Below are 6227 nucleotides of genomic sequence, written 5' to 3' on the forward strand. Positions count from 1 at the left end.
CCATACTCATCCTCTCCTCATTCTCTCCTCATCCATATCCTCTTCTTTCCTCTTCTCATCCTCTCCTAATCATCATCCTGTCCTCATCCCCATTCTCTCCTATCGGTCTCATCCTTTAGTTATTCTCTTCCTTATTCTTATCTTATCCTCATTCCATATTATTCTATGCTCATCCTCTTCTTATCATCCACTCTTCACCCTCATTCTGCCCTGTCCTTACCCTCTCCTCATCCTCTTCTCATCCTCTCTTATCCTCTATTCATCGTCTCCTTTTCCTCATTCTAACCTTGCACCCTCCACTCCTTCATATTCCATAGCCCTACCATAAACCTGTGTTAACCACCACTTAAAGTCATACTCAGAAAGTAGGTCTTGGTCAGCTCTTTAATGCTTAAACCCCTTAATGTGAAAACCCTTAATCTGCTGGCTGAGTGTTTCAGTGTGTCTTTTCTCTGTAATAAACACACAGACAGTGTAACAAAGAACAGACAGACCACCCACCCATAGTATACACACACACACACACACACACGCACACACAGCCACACTATAAAGCAGGGACATCAACAACAGGAGCTTAGGTTTTTTCCTAATGTGTTCAACCAGTGAAGACACTATAGTCTTTATGACAGGAGTGTTGAAGCGTTACCATCACCATTTGTTGTATATGTTTTCCCCTAAACTTAAACTTTAAAGCCAGAAATCAAATTATTCCTAGTAGGATTTGCTCACCTAATAATGTTGGTGTCTAATTTGCCAGGTTTTACTACTTTTGTGAGGTCCTCACGTGTATTGTTTGAAGTGGATCAGACTCACACACACATTGCCATAGCAGCACCCACACATTGCCATAGCACCCAGGTGGTGTTGGATATAAATATCCAGTGATGATGAGATGATGAAACACTAATAAAACATCTGCCCAGACCAGTCTCTGAGTCAGTGACCTCATGAGATAAAGCCTATGCTCACAACATCGCATATCACACTCCATTCGGAATGTAGTCCCTTACCGTTGACCTATACCCACAGAGAACTGTGCCATTTGGGAAATGCAACCAGGAGTATTGTGACCTCTAGTGGTAATACAGAAAAACAACTTTCATCTCATAACTGTCCCTGCATAATGTACTGTCTGTCTTCTACAAGGACATATGTTGCGTATCTGCTTGCCAGCAGGTACTTATATTGATTGTTGGATTTCTTAACAAAGGACCATTACATTAAATGTATTATATGGTAGGGAACATGGAACAGGAATGACATCTTAATATCAATCCCTTGCATCCAGTGTCATACTAATGTCAACTGTGTTTAGCTTTGTCTTTAGCTGCAGGCATGAAATATTTAACAGAGTCAAGGTCTAAAACAGGACATGCTGAAGATGTTTTCAAAGGAACTACTCCACTAGTTCCCTCGTTCCCAGTTATGTGGTTCATGTAAATCATTCTATGTGTTAGTTAAATAAAGCTATGTTAGCTAAATAAACCTAAAAACCTAATATATTAAAGAAATAAATTATTTTCTGAATAAAGTCAAATTATTTTCAAAAAGCTATGTGGTTGTATTTTTTTTATATATATAAACCTTTTGATAGAAATGTACAGTGCCTATCCCACATCTGGTCTTCTGTCTCCAAATGTTTGCGCAACCCATGTACCAGTCCATTCAGCTAACATTCCACTCATCCAGCCATACATACCTACACGTAACCTACGATCGCCAGATGCAGGCCTTTTTATTGTATCTAGGAGGTTGCGGTTGGTGGGTGTCCCTTTGGTTGATGCCTGGCAATAGGGGTGGATTGATTTCCTACCTGTTGGGCCCTGTCTGGGGCCTCCCCCGGGTAGGGCCACAGTGTCGCCAGACCCCCCCGTCTCAGTTCCAAGGTGTTACGCTGCTATATTATTGTGCTGGGGATATGAGGAATGCACTTTCTAACTTTTCTCAGTCTCCTCCAGTTTAAAATTTTAGGAGGAGATGAGGTCCTGGTCCACACCTGCGGAGTACCTGGTTTGGGGGGCCCGTTGCTGTCCCTGTCCTTGTCCACCTGGTCATACTTTTGACCTAGTCTAGAATCAAATAGACTCTGGATTTAGCCCAGAGAAATGTATTTATTATTCCAATTGGACTCTTAATATCTCACCCGGCACAGCCAGAAGAGGACTGGTCACCCCTCTGAGCCTGGGTCCTCTCTAGGTTTCTTCCTAAAATTTGGACTTCTTAGGGAGTTTTTCCTAGCCACTGAAATCCAACACTACTGTTGTTTGCTCTTTGGGGTTTAAGGGTGGGTGTCTCTGTAAAGCACTTTGTGACAACTGCTGTTCTAAAAAGGGCTTTATAAATACATTTGATTGACTGGGTTTAACTGACATTGCCACTCACATTGAGCCAAATAAACTGTCCAGTCAGTTTTCCATTACCATGGTTGGTAACGGGTAACTAGTACCATTGAACTTTGTCCAACTCCTACAATTAATGAAAGCTATTGCAACCGCATAGACAAAGCCCACAAGGACTAGGACTGCAAAGAACATGCTTGAAGGACACTAATCATCTGAGATCAATGACATGCCTGTCACTGCTACTAAATAATATAAAGAAGACATTTAACTTGTTAAATCATGTTTTGCCAGACGTTTCAGACCTCAGAATTCACATCATGTAGTTGAAGGAAGAGTATATGCAACTGTATTTATAGAAAAATAAATTAACCTTTAATGTAGACTTGAATGGCGGCCTCATCAAATGGGTCTCAGACAGAACATATAATTGGTCTATCATCAGTGCATTGAACCCTGGTAAGTTTCAAAGATATGTTTCCCCTATTCACCTCATTTTTAAAACAATACCCTTCCCTGTAGTAGCAGATGTATTCAGGGTCTTGGGCTTTAGTTTTTGAGAGTCTATGAGGTCAAATTGGAAGCAGTCAACTATCATGTTCTCAGCACTGATGTTGGGTTTAATATTATTCTGTATTATTTAGCTTTGTTTTACCAAGTAATTTAATATAGCCACTGCCTGTGCTGTTGTGAAACAGCAATACTTGAAACTGGAGGTTTGCTTGACAAACGCTAATCCACCAAGCTGTTTCTTTCCGTTGTGTAAAAGGAATCTCCCAAATTCTGTTGGAAGTTCAGTTGGAAGGCTGTTCAAACAAATTTTTACCAGTTGTATGTTGAAAATTCTCACTTCCCACTTCGTTAGGAATTTCCAGATATCTATAATGAGCTGTTCATTTTCACTTCCAGGGGCCCCAAAGTTGCTACTCACTACCTTCCAGTACAGTACAGCATCTTCCCCAGGGTCCCACAGAGAAAGGTAAAAGTTTCTCTGTGCAAATTGTGTAGAATTGGAGGAAAATCCTATCTTGACTTACCAGGGGGCACAGATTTTGTCTATGGCTTACAGAGAGAGAGAGAGAGAGAGAGAGAGAGAGAGAGAGATAATAACATAACAAGTTTAGACATTTTTGGAACAATCCCTTTCCATTGTCAGGGGGTCGTGGGTTTTGTGTTTGGCTGACAGAAATTGTGTCACCTTTCTTATTGAATGACAATTCATTTTGTACATTTTAGAATGATTTGCTATTGCATGTATAGCTCAATTGGTGGAGCATTGTGCTTCAAATGCAGAGACTGTGAGTATGGTTCTGATGAAGGACAGTATTCATTTTGATATTTGGGGGAAAATCCAATCTTGACTTAGCAGGGGGCATAGATTTTGCTGATGGCTGACAGAAACAGCGCCCCCTTGTTTACTGAATGAAGTTTACACCAGGGGTCAGTAGACATACTGGGATCATAGGGATGTCATTACAGGTAGGCTGTGGTGCTGTACATCCATTATACACAGCTGCCTAAATCTGGCCCAGATTCAAGTCAATACGGACCAATGACAATGTCTTTTTCATGGTGGACTGGTATTCGACCCCTGGTATGATGTGAATACACATTAGAATTTCAGGGAATGGACATTCTCAAATAACGTTCAACGACCTGATATCATGTTCTCAATCAAACGGTAGTCAACTACAGAGGGAAGTGTACATTTAAGACAAAAAAGTTTCTGTATTATGTTAAACATCACAATACATTTGAAATGTTACATAATGTATGTAGGTTCGACACGGAAACAAATGTCTTACAAATGAAATACTTATGATTAGATGCACACAGATGATCTGGACTGAGGAACTAAATCCTGCTCCCAGGCAGGGCTGTAACAACCTATCGTACTTTGTTTACGGGCACAACAGGTAAGTGGGAGCAGAAACAAGTATCACCGAACTGAGCATGCTCGGAAATGTCAGCATCACATGCTAATCTCAGGATGTTTTACTTGGCAGTACACAGTCTTTCACTGTGGGACTGACTGGCTCCACTCCTCATCCATAGCCTGAAGAGTCGGACAATGTAATCAGTGTCAACACCAAACTCCCAGTGGTACACTAGGGGGCAGTAGAAATCCTTTGATCACTGGGAAGATGAAGGGCGTCATCATGTTGAGAACAACACCTTTCGGAGTTTGCTCCTAAAACTCATTTTTTGGCTCCTTTCTCCCTCCTCTTCTCCTCCCCCTACCATTGCCTCTTTTTCCCATGTATCCATTCCTCACCTCCTCTGACACAGAAGCCTGTTCTCCATCACAGAGTCAGTTGGACTGTGTGTTTTTCAGCTTTGCTTGTTAAAGGATAAATCAGCCATATTGTAAATATACAGTAAGTCTATGGTTCCAATCAAAACTGCTGAGATAAGCTAAAACAAAACCAGAGAACACTACGTTCTTCCTGGAGACGGTGGCATGTATCCCATAATCTATTACAAATATAGGAGGAGAGAATCATCCCATATGTTGTTCCGCCCTCCAAAATAAGAGAATATCCATCTATTTCTAAACTGAGTACTGTGGAAAGGTGATGACTCCAGTACAGATAAAACTGAGTAAAAAAAAATATGACTGATAAAAATGTAATTGTGAGTTAAAAACTGTGCTTGAAGAAACTGCAATAGTGAGTTCAAACAGAAATTGTAATAATGAGTTTATGATTTGTCTGCAATATAGTCTTTCAGTAGTGATGTCATGCTGCAACTATCAGATTACAGGGGGGTTAGTGTGCGGCATGTATAAGGGAGTTGAAAAAAGAAGGAAGATAAAAGATAGGGAATGTAGAAGTGTAGAGCAGGGAAAGGAACTAAATACATTAAAAAAAATCACTGTAAAAAGAGATACGTGTGAATGTTTCTGACTAAATATTGGGGACAGAAATTTCCTCAAACTGTGATTATATCAGAAAAGCATTCTCCACTTTGGAGACTTGATCAGTTTAGGGCAAAAGCTGGGGTAAGAGTTCAAATTAGGTTTAGGGTTAGCCATATCGGGTTAAGTTTAGCGTTAGGAGTTTGGATAAACATAAGTTTAGGAATGAAAGTTAGATTGTTTAGGTTAAGGTTAGAGTATGGGTTAAGGTTAAGTTAGGGTTTGTTAAAGGCAATAAACTTTGGTGTCCTAATTAAGCTAAATCTGAGTGAGTGATTGACTGAGTTTATGTACAGCCCTGGAAAAAATTAAGAGACCACTGCACCTTTTTCTTTCCTTTCCAAAAAAGGTGAAAAGGAAAGGTTTGCTTGAGGAACAGAATGTATAATTTGCAATGGTCTCTTAATTTTAACCCTTCTGTTCCTCACTCAAAACCTTCCTTTTCGACTTTTTTGGAAAGGAAACAAAAAGGTGCCTTGGTCTCTTGTTTTTTTCCGGAGATATATATGTGTGGGTGTGAGTGAGTGAATGAGTGAGGGAGTGAGTGAGTGAGCTTGAGCATGACATTTGTCAAAACATAACAGATAGCTCGCTGACATACAGTATAGTTACTGCTCATTGATTTTTTTTTTCTCACTAACAGACAGACCTGTCCAATCAGCAAACAACAAGCGCCTCGATCTCAAACATAAGGCACAAAATTGCTAGTTACTCCTACCTTAGCAACACACTCATAAACCATCATGCTCTCAGCGCTGATCTATTCATTTCATCCAGCTAATGAGTTTGTTTGTGCGTGTCAGTGTGTGTTTGCCGGAACAATTGAAGATGCTATGTGATTCTGACGCAGGCTGTGTGTGTACGTGTGTGTGTGTGTGTGTGTGTGTGTGTGTGTGTGTGTGTGTGTGTGTGTGTGTGTGTGTGACGCACGACCAGGGGCGGATACTAATTTCGCTCCCCTCCAACTC

Source organism: Esox lucius, chromosome 2, assembly GCF_011004845.1.
Source record: "Esox lucius isolate fEsoLuc1 chromosome 2, fEsoLuc1.pri, whole genome shotgun sequence".
NCBI lineage: Eukaryota > Metazoa > Chordata > Actinopteri > Esociformes > Esocidae > Esox > Esox lucius.